Source organism: Acyrthosiphon pisum, chromosome A1 (genome assembly GCF_005508785.2).
Source record: "Acyrthosiphon pisum isolate AL4f chromosome A1, pea_aphid_22Mar2018_4r6ur, whole genome shotgun sequence".
NCBI classification, from domain to species: domain Eukaryota; kingdom Metazoa; phylum Arthropoda; class Insecta; order Hemiptera; family Aphididae; genus Acyrthosiphon; species Acyrthosiphon pisum.
Genome location: NC_042494.1, coordinates 39,626,365 through 39,638,668, shown reverse-complemented (window position 1 = coordinate 39,638,668; position 12,304 = coordinate 39,626,365). Strand labels below are relative to the sequence as shown.

Here is a 12,304-nt window from a genome sequence, read left to right as displayed (position 1 = left end):
TTGACAATAATATTTTTCTAACCAATTATTTTGAATGAAAATAAATGTTCGAAATAAAAAACCAAAGTATTCAATACCAAAAAGTATTTAAAATACCATTCAAAATACTTCATGCTGAAAGTATTTAAAAAGTTATTCAATACTTGATTTGTAAGTAATACTTTTACTCAAATACTTTTACTTAAATACTTTACAGGACTGTTTGTGGGTACTTGAAACTTCTAAAGTATACTATTATATATCTATGATAGTATCACTGTTTGTTGTTGATGTATAACGCGTTATAAGTACCTAATGGATATTGTGATATGATTAATTTGGAATTTATTATAGGTACCTATTATAGGTCAATTTTTTTTTTTAATACCATTGATATAAGTATATAATATATCTTATACCTAGATTCAGTCTCCGCTCAGAATCGTTTTTCTTATACAATGATATTCTATCATTGAATTCAAATTTAATACCATCCATTATACAGTGACCCACTTGTAACCTACTATATAGCAGAGTGACATTCACTTGCCCACCTTTTTTTTTTCTGAAAGAAGAAAACTTCCTACAGGCTGCATCGAACTCCGATTTTTTATTTTATTTTAAATAATTGTATAATATAATTTTTTAAAAATGCTTAAAATTGTATTATTTTTGAAGACATATTAAAAAGTTTGAGATTAAAATATTAAAAACGGAGTTCGATATAGAGGCCTATAGAGATAGAATATTCTATCAGTTAAAATAAAATTATCAAATTCGGTTGATTCTACAGAGCAAGTTCATTCAATCACGTATCCTGCAGGGTTTTTGAACCCCCCCCCCCCACCAAATTTTTCAATAGCGGCATATAAAATTACAATCTTTATAATTTAAATCAAAATAAAATACTTAGTTATTAAGTACGTGTTGTTCAAAAATATTTTATCATGTGGTGATAGACAGGATGAAATCCAGTAAAAAAGAAATTGTTATTTAGTATACTAGTACTATTCTTAGCACACTCATCAAAAGTATTAAAGAATACAATTTAGACGAATAGGATAAACATAGGCTCAACTAGGATACAAATTCTGGGGGGGGGGGGGCTTCGGCCCACCTTACAAAACAATTTATTTAAAATAACCTATAGGGGCTTATATCTAAATCAATAAGGGTTATTTTAGGGAGGCTAAATCTTAGCTAATTAGTAAATAAATAAAGCTATTTTTGAAATTTATTAATATATCGATATTTTGTATCATAAATTGTAATAGAGAGACCAGGCCATAAACATAAATCATAATATACTAGAGTCTAGAATCATTGCCCATAGACAATAAATCTATAAACTTTAGCACAAAGGTGGATATAATGTAGGTATCCACCTTGTTTAGACCTTCATAGGCCGACTGTGATAACATGGAATAATAATGTTGGTAATAAGGTCAGCGACGTTACTGCTGAGTGTTGACTTTTAGCAAGCATACGTAAAAATTCTCACGTTATACCGCTAGCCTGCGCCAACGGTATGGGGGTTATTATTAATTTTACACTTTTATTTTTATGTATGCTTCTACCGTCATTCGACGATGTTCAACTGTTTATCGTGAAATCACAAACCCTCAACATCACAATCGACTATGGACTATGATCGACGGGCGTATTTAGTTTCCTTAAAAATAATTATTAACTTTGTTCATGAATTACTTTATGCAATGCAATTAGGTACCTAATGCAGCACAGCTTACGGCTGAAAATAATAATCATAGTGTAATACCTATATTATATTATATACAGCCCATAGGAGCAAATAGCGTTTGAGATTTGGGGGAGGGGGCTAAAGCCTTACTTTGATAATATTGAATAAGCTTAAAACAAAATTTAGGAAATGTTTGGGGGCTTAGTCCCTAAAGCCCCCTTCCTATTTACGCCTATGGTACAGCCTTACAGGGACAGTTATTCTTTGGCACCTACACTATCACGTCGCCTATGTAGGTATGTGAAACTGTGAGATAAATATCAACAGTGGCGTGTAACATACACAAAATTTGTGTTGCTCAAATAATTTTAGGAGACTTACCCTCATAACACTGTTATACCGACCTATAAAATTACCTGTTTTTTATCTATCAATACCCACTTACCCAAATTTAAGGAGTTGCCCGAGCAACACTTAGACCCTATATGTACACGCCACTGAATATCAATTATCTTTACACAGGTAGAGTACCTATACCTACCTGTTAATACCTACTATAGTTAGATTTTGGATTTTTATTTTATCAGGCACCTATAAAGAACGATTTTAAATGGTTAAATACCGTCATAAAACTATACAAGTAACTATAGTTTCTAATCCATGTCTTAAATACCTAGCACCACTTAACAAAAGCAATTGAAATTAATTTTACTTATTTAAGAGCTGAAATGTGGTGAGAAATAGGTATATTAGGATTTAGAAAATCTGTAAAACTAACTGTAATACAACTAAATAACTTTGTACAAAACTACAAAATATAGTAAAAATATACACCACATATTAATATTACATTTAGAAAAAAACTTAAAAAATATGTTAATATTATCATAGATATAGACTTAGATGTCCCATTTAAAATTACATTTTCCTCTGATCTCTATCAAAAAATATGTGTATCTATATAATATACTGTATAAGTATCTATTTCAAAATTCATACAACAAATTCAGATTAAAAAATAACATTTGCATTTTTAATAAATATGGGCTTTTTTATTTTTGGAACAGCATGGTGTTTGAGTAGTTATAGTTTAGTTAGTAGGTACTTATTTAGCGATTATATAGATAGGTAGTCAATGTATGGGATATTTAAATTTTCTAAGTCTTATCATATAATTTATAGTTATTATTCAGCTTACATTTAAAAATAATAAATACAAGTCTATTAATATATCTATCTAGTATCTATAAGAAATACAATTTTTCAACTTATGCCACTGATAAAAATTTAAAAAACAAAAGAAGTCGCTGTACTGCAGTATACCTATAAGTGCTAGGAGTCAACTGTACTCAGTAATTGCTTCAGGCCTTCATGGTGAAGGGGGGGGGGGGGGTGACCAAGGGAGAAATACCCCGGCACATATAAAAGCTGAATAAAGCACTGACTTTACCTCAAAATTGAGTAGGTGGCTGTAATATTATATGCGTTAACATTCACATTTGAATTAATTTAATACGATGAGCGATTATAAGTATTCGAGCGGAGATCAGTCGATATCTAAAGATTTTTAATTATGAAGTTATTAATATTGCTATTTGCTATTAGTAATTTATTATTCTAATAGTAATAAGGTATAGATTGAATTAATTTTGATTTTTGGCCAACAACAAATCGCAAATATCATATTATTATAATTATTATAACTTATAATATTTCTAGCTGTTTAAGTTGTAAGTCAACGTGAATAGGTTTCTGGTATACCTAAATAGCACAAATCAAAGTTTCAGTTATTAATATTTTTTACAATAACAAAATAACAAAAATTGACTGTAGATAAATCATTATATTATTTAATATGTCCGAATGTTCCCAAAGTCGTCAATGTCGTTAATTTGGACTTGTATTAATGTATTTTTTATATTTTAAATGTATTTTTCAGAGTGTAAGCCAAACTTCTTTTTAAAATTTTATTATGATCAACTTATGATAAATCTTGTACTTAATACATTTTCAATTTTTGAAGCAGAGCATGACACTTTTTATCACCATATATATTATATATTGTATAGGAAAAAACTAAAAAATATAGAACATTTAAAAATCTAGAAATTATTTAGGTATAAGAGCAAACAAATTTGAAAATTATACTGTGTCCAAAAATTGCTTAGGTATATAAATATATCTTCACTCCTCTTGATCTACAGACAGCAACTACTGCTTTAACTATTTTGAGTATAAAGAGGATATCATTTGGATTCAAATTGCCTGTTTAATAATTTTAACCCTTGATAATATAATTTATAACTCGTATCTTTATTTAACTTTTGAGACTAATTTTGCAGTGTATGTAAGTTTTTAATAGTAATAATCATTGTAAATACAAAATATGTACATTTTTCAAAAGCAAAAATAATTTAAATATAATTTACCCTAAAATTATGATTAAGTTAAGTATACCTAACTCTAAAACTTAATTCCATAGGTACGTGTTTTCAATTGATATCAAAAAATGTAGTTATTTACAAAATAAATAACTAAATCCCTTTACTTATAGTTTATACTATAATTTTAATTAACCTACTATGGAAATATTCATGCTCCTTTTATACGAAGAAATATTCGTATTCTCTATAATTTTGTTTTTATATTATTTATATGATACACCGTAGACTTTGTGTGGTGGTAGTAGTGTCAGTGATAGTACTATAGGGGTGGAAAGCTAATGACAGCTACGGGGGTGTTTCAGTTTTTTCACAGGAGGCGTGTCTTCAACAGGTGGGATACTCGGGCTTTAAGAGCTTTCCGCAGACACACAGAAGCCAGTCGTCAAAATCAAACTGACCGGAGCTTTGTTGTGCACATACATACAGACTAAAATTGTTATTGAAAAAGACGTAAGTACATTTTTACATTTTATTTAGTTCTATCTGCTTATATTAACTATTTTACTAAAACTATCAGTTAATAAACAAAAAACAAAAAGATTATTAACAATATTTTGAATTTTATAACATTTATAAATAGGGATTTATATATATTTTTTTAAATTATTCACAAATAATAACCTATATATATTAAATATATATTACTGTATATAAATAACTGTTTATTTATATATAAAGTAGATAATACCTAATCATAAAAAAATATGCCAATAATATAATTATAAAAACTCATGTCAAAGTTCCTTCAGTGAGAGCTTTCTTCATTTTGTGAAACATTTTTTTCTCTTTATAGGTATACTCCCGTATTGTTCATTATATATATTATATTTCATTATATTGCAATAGATTGTGAAGTAAAAATATAAGTCAAAAAAATAAAAATAAAAACAATGAATACAATAGTATAAATCCCAATAAGTATAATAGTTGCTTAATATTTTTGAAAAGTAGTAAGAAAAAGACAAATAATGCTTCAAGAAAAATTTGATCGAGGTAGTATATATTTAAAAAAAAAAAACAATTTGAACAATAAAAATAATTAGTAGTTTATTAATTTATTAGTTTATATTTTCTATATATTTATTCAAAATGTCCAAAATGTTTTTGTTTTTTTTTTTATAAAAACTTTACGTGAGTTTTGATGTTTACCTATACTTTATAGATTATAAATTAAAAATTAATCAAAGATTTAAAATGAAGTTTATAATATTTTCAAAATTTTATTAGTTTTGCAATGTTTTGCAAAAACATTTTAATAATATAGGCACCTATACCTAGTGTATTGTTTTCTTTTTAGAATATTTTTCCAAATATGGTATTATTTATTGTAATTTGTTTCTTATATATTATTATATAGGATGATTTACCAAGTATGCTTACCCCTAATTTCTCCCTTTAATACTGATTTTATTCAAATTTTCATTTTTGGAATTTTTAAACGACATACCTAGGACAACATAATCAAATTCTTAAGATTTTTCGTACTACATAAGGAGTTTCTTCAAGTAATACAAACTTCTGTTTTTTTTTAAAATGAGAACTCCACTTTTTTTACTGTAGATTATTTATTGGATATATTTTCTTTGAAAATGTTCATGTACCTGTATCGTAAATATTATCGTATGAATAAAATCTTGAATGGGTTATGTATTATTAGGAATTAATGATCCATGTTTAATATTGTTATATACCTATTGGAAAGTAGAAGGTATTCCTAAGCAAGTTGAAAACCAGGAAATTGTGTGACACTAAGCTTATTTATAATAACTGCATTACTGTATTTACCTTTTTTACTTGTACCTCAATTATTGCGATTAGTTTACTATTGGTTGTACAAATAATACGAATTTAGTTTGAAACGAAATGTTTATAATTAATAAAACTGATGACCCTAATGCAAATCCATAGTTTTCAGTCTATTTTAATAACATGTTCGTCACTTTGTCAAAAGATTGAGTAAGATAGGTCATCATAGGTTACTTTTTACTTTTCAACACACGAATGTTGAATTTAGTTGACTCACAAAACACTATAATTTTTTGATTTATATATTTTTGGGATAAGTTTCCGAAAATATATTATGTATTGTGAACGAATATAATTTTAGACCTGTATTTTATGTTTGGTCGAAACAACCCAACATAACTGTGTTAAAAATCTGCGCAGTTAACATTTAACGGAGTTTATGAAGGGGTAAAGCTACAGGAATTTAATTTGTCATACAGGCATCGCTACGCAGGGTCATCTATAGAAGTACCTATAGGTATATATTGTAAGGATTTAAATTGAATTATAGATATTTTTATTACAAACTTACTAGTTACTAATGACGAGTTAATTAAAAAAAATACACTACGAAACTCGTTCTACTACATTAGTTGTCCGCTCGCAACTACCGATGATACAAACTCTCTGACGACAGATTTAATTATTTGTTGATAATATATTGTAAACATTATTAAGTAACATGGTGTGTATTTTAATTTTTAACAAATTTTTTACATTTTTTACCATTTTTTTTCTCCATGCACGTTGTATGTTTTGGTAAAGAAATCGTTTATAAGCTATCTCATAGGTACTAGTAAAGGATATAAATATTATAGAAATTCAAAACATATTTAAAGAGAAAGAAGTAGTTAATAATATGAAGAATAGATTCTCAATAGTTATACATGTATATTAATAATTAAGACAGGTCATTTAGTTTTTGTCTGGGATTGTAATTTTAAAACGTGTTTCTATTTAGTATGGTTAGCTAATTATTTGTGTTAATTTAAGTTCCATGTATTGATGTACATATCAGAATAATAATTTATAAGTAAACTAGTACAGTTTTAAATAGATAGGTACTTTTTAAAAAATGGTAATAAATTAAAAAATATCTATGAATCGTATTCATTATCTAGGTATAAATGTATAATAATATAATAATATAATAATATAATATAATATAAATTATTATTAAAAAAACTATCTCTGTATAGTGGTGGTCAAAAGATTTTGTTATGGTGGGAAGGGGGATGTGAGGCTAATTTTTTAACATACGTGATTTGATCAAAAAAAATATAATTTTTAGTTACTGTCTTATACCATAGGTACATATTGAAAAAAAGGGCATGGGAAGGGGATAAACCAATTCCGCATCCGATGAGGTGAATATTGTAATTTGTAATCAAGACGTGTTTTTTAATATTTTAATAATGCACCTATGTAATTACTGAATTGTATAATATACAATTGTTATCATATATATTATCATATTATCATATTATATTGTTATCATGTATACCTAGTCTAAATAAAAATATTTTCTTTAAATAAAACAGCTTTAATAATACTTTTATCAATCACATAATTGTTAATCATTGGATTTTAATCTTGCTTACATTATTTCATACAATACTTGAATATTTAATATTTATATCATTATACCAACCTAACTATATAATCAATCAAACTTAATAACTTTTAACTAAAGTATTCAATATTCAGTAATTATATAATAATAGTATTAATTGCATTTCTATATATCTGACTGAAAAGACACTGTTTTAGATAGGTAATTAATTACTTATGTTAAGCTTATAATATTTAAATAATTATCAACTATTAATTTATTTAGGTTGATTTTTATAATAGATACTGTTTATATAACGTATTTATGTAAGTATACAGTATAGCCGTATGGCGTATAGGTAATTTTTTAACTATCATATTCTTGGATTCTCCAAATAACAGCTAAATAAAAGCTATCTGCCTATATGATATTTATATGTTGTACGTAAATTATATAGTATATATCCTATATAGCTGATATTTACCTAAATATATTACATTATGCTCGAAATTATCCTTGAATGTGTTCAAAATTCAAATTAATTAATATATAGACTTCGGAAATTACATGGAAATTGTACTTCGTAGTATCAACATTATTAATTTTTCATTATTGTCAATAATATAATCTAAACCCAAAATTAATTATTACTTTATAAGTTTGAAACAAATTAAAATTGATAGTTTATCTTATAATATTATATAAATAATATAATAACATTACATTTTGCAGATATTTCTAGTAATTTTTAAACATTTTATTAAATGGAAAAATTATATTCTCAAAACACAAGGAAATAACCATGTCCGGAAAACTTTATTTTAATAATAAAAAAAAAAACTAAATGAACATTTTTTTTAGATAAAATGATATTACCTACTATTATAGCTATACTTGATTGTAAAAATGTAAGAAAATTAGTTTGAAGTAGCGTTATTCAACAAATCTAATTTTTCTTTATACAACATCAACATATAGATCGGTTTGGTATTTTAGTGTGCCTACTGCTTATAGATATTTGTCGTGGTATTGTTTTGAATTTTTTTTCTAGTTCTTAATAATAATTTTTAATACCCAACACATACAACTGTATGTCTGTATGATTGAAAGACATTTTTTCATCTAACAATGATATCGCATTGATTGAATTGTTTTCAGTCAGTTTACCATACATTTTTATCTCGGAATTGGCCCCTACAGTGTCGAAGTGATGGTTAAACCTCATTTAAGCCTTGACAAGTCTATGCGGGATAAAAGAGCTAAAAACATTTTCACTGCACACAGTAATCCGATTTTTCTATCATAAACTATTATAGTGAGGTTTTAGTTGAATCTCGCACGTGAGTAGTGTTGTTCACCTTTTTTGATATGTTCGCATACGCTGGTCTTTTTAGGATTTTTTTCTATTCATGTGTATTAATATCAACTTATAATATGCACATTAGGTACAATATACAATATTAAATAAACGTCATATATTTCTGTGTTATTTAACTTTTGAACGACTTATTGTATATTATGACAAATTAAAATACATCTGTCCATAATATTAACTATAACGATATCTTGTGATTAAATTCATTAAACTATTATTATGATAATATATTATTATTTATTTTTAAAACCATATATTTTTAATAATAATACTGTACCTACATACACAATGTTAAAACTATAATAACTGAATAAAATTAATATATGTTAAAAAAATATATTCTAATAAATTATCATTGATTGTGTGTTGTGTCATATATTAATTATTTGTTAAATAGGTACCTATACAATATGTTTAATACGAACACTAATTTATTGATTTATTCTTCGTATAGTTAATATTTAACTAGGTAGTAAATAATTACATCAACTGTAAATTATCTAATAAGTTTACTAAGTATTTATAAATATAACTTAACAATTTAACAGATATTTGTATTATAACCCTATTATAATATGCCCCTCCCCCCAAAAAAACTTAATTTTAAAAAGTAGCCATTTCTTTATAGTTGTATAATTAAACGTTCTAAAAAACATACAAATATCGACCTACATTATTCAGGGACGAGCGTTTAAACAAAACATATTGTTAAGCAAACAAATATTTTAAATATTGACCTTCGTGGACGTTTATTTTCTTTTTGGTTGAATTTTATTATTTTCTTTTATGATTATGTTACACACAATTCTTTGGCCAGTTTCGGTAAATAATAAGGTTATGTGTTTTATTGGCAATTTTTTTACTGTTACTGTATTTTTATTAGTGTACATTCCCAAGATAGTGTAACACGTTTAAAATGCCGATAAAAGATGGGGATCAAGTTGTATTCGCAATTTTATAGAACGATATATTTATAACAGCTTTTATATTACATTTAAAGGCAAAAAACATTTAGGTATTGTACAAGCTAGTAACTACTTTATACAGAAATTATTACTATCTACATAATATGGCACAATACTTATAACCTATACACCTAGGTATTAGGTACCTATAAACTTCCTATTTTTCCTCCGAAATAACTTGAAATTAATCTTTATTAAATTTAAATTAATATTTTGGTACTTACGTGATTCAATTTTCAATATAATAAATACCATATAGGTAATTATATTATCTATAGATTATTATGCACAGACCATTATTAACTCCTTGTATTTGGAAGGATTTGTGTTTCATTATACATATTATATACATTCAATAATCTTTCAAAACGATACTCAGGTACCTACTAAAATCTATAGCATGTTATTAATTACTAATTATTTTAAAATGTGTAGTAACAGACAACCGTCTGCTATATATTGTGTATAATATAATATAATATTATTATAGTATGTATTTAACTGCTTGAGTTAAATTAAATTTCAATATATGTTCTCGTGGCTTATTGCCAATTAACGAACATTTAAAATAATAAAAGTTTATCAATTAAAAGACCTGAAGTATCAACTATATTATGTTATTAATGTGATTATTACTAAATATCTATTTTTTTCAATGTTCTTATTTTTTTTTTACATTTTTCAGTAATAGAGCAGTGTTGAAAAAGTCCTATAGTTATATATATCTTGGTATATAAAATTACTTTTTTCCAAAAACTATTTCTTTAATATGTCAATAATTATCTGTATAAAAAATGTTTGTACCTATTCAAAACAGCATGCTGAATTCACTAAACCTATTATTAATATTTGTTGAAAAACATAAAAATATACTAAAAAATAATCATTAGGTATGTATTAAAGTATTTATTAATTGTAATTTTCATTATTTGATAAAAAAATATTGCATTTAAAACATTTTATCATGCTGTAAATCAAAACTTAAAATAATATAACTATTATGCAGATAAATTAAAAAAAATAGGTGCCCATCTGCTGAAGTTTAAACATGAATATCAGTGCAAAAAACAATATATTATTATTAATCATTGATATTTTAGAATATACTAATACTTTTAGAATACTAGCATTTAACTAATACATCAAGTATCAAACATGTAAGTATTTTATAGGAAAGGCTTAATTATTTTCGTAAATTAATTTTTAACATAAATTTTAAACATTAGATTATTATTACCCAATGCTGCTAAGACAATTATAATATTATAATATATTACTTTTAAATTAAATTGATAGATTACTAAAAAAAATTAATAATATAATATGTTAGGTACCTACACAATTTCTTTGAACCAATTTCTACTATTAATTCATATTGTGGCTTTAAATTAAAAATATTTTTAATCGATTTGTTACAATAAGAATAAATTAGTTTTAATACACCGCACCAACGTATGATATAGTTTTTTAGATTCTGAGCGGAGTGAGGAAGCTATTGTTTTTACAATGGTGTTTATTTTTTTTTTTTTTTTTATATCCTGTATACAAAAATTTCTACCAGAAGGAGTGCTTCGATTTCAACATATAATACTTTATTTTTTAGCAAATTGGATCAAGATGGTACTTTAAAGAGGTCATTTTTCGATTTTATCAACAGTTATTTAATGCCACGGGAAAAACCACCGGAAAATTACGAAAAAACGCTAAAAATGGGATTTTAATTTCTAACGCTTTGTTTATCACCATAGAAACAAATAAAAAATTATAATATTTTAATATTAATTCAACTTACTTGATAAAATAAATAATAACAAAATATAAAATATCTAGACTGACAAACCGTCTCCGCTCAGAATCGTTTTTCTTATACAATGATATTATATCATTGAATTCAAGTCTAATACAACCAATATACAATTACCCACTTGTAATCTACTGTACAGCAGAGCGACATCCACTTACCTGCTTTTTTAATTTGATACCCATTTAAATATCAGCATATTGATATTGATTATTGTATACCTATAGATTAGGTATAGAAATAGTAATGTGAAATGACATCGAATAACTAAAGATGAATTCTTACCTAGAACTGACACTTGAAATTAAATTCTCTGAAGGTAGATATCATATTAAATTACAACACCTGAAATATTATACTATAATATATATTGACAATTTAAAGCAGTATAATATTAATATTATATTGTTTACATTGTAAATTATTTTATTTTTACTTTAATTTCTATTGAGTTTGACAACTGCCTAATATATATAATATTATAGTGTATTCTTAAGGTTGAAGGTATGAACTTCTGTATACTATCTACCTAATAAACCAACTTGCCTATCTAATTTCAATACACTTGGATGAAAATAATAAAATTCGATTTAAATAAACAACCACGGTGATGTTTTTTTTAAATATCAAATAATTTATCACACTGCAATACAGGCCCAGGTGATTTTTCAAATTGAGGTTAATTAAACATGTTTTCGAAAATT

At 25.4% G+C, this 12,304-nt stretch overlaps 1 protein-coding gene across 1 annotated transcript in view; it reads left to right on the top strand.

The window, feature by feature from the left end:
• The first annotated feature begins 4,442 nt into the window (after positions 1–4,442).
• Positions 4,443–12,304, top strand: part of LOC103310518 — a 55,437-nt gene continuing 47,575 nt past the window's right edge. The window contains exon 1 of the mRNA XM_029487021.1: positions 4,443–4,572. The gene's annotated coding sequence lies outside the window, so the exon portion shown is untranslated. The remainder of the gene's footprint in view (positions 4,573–12,304) is intronic.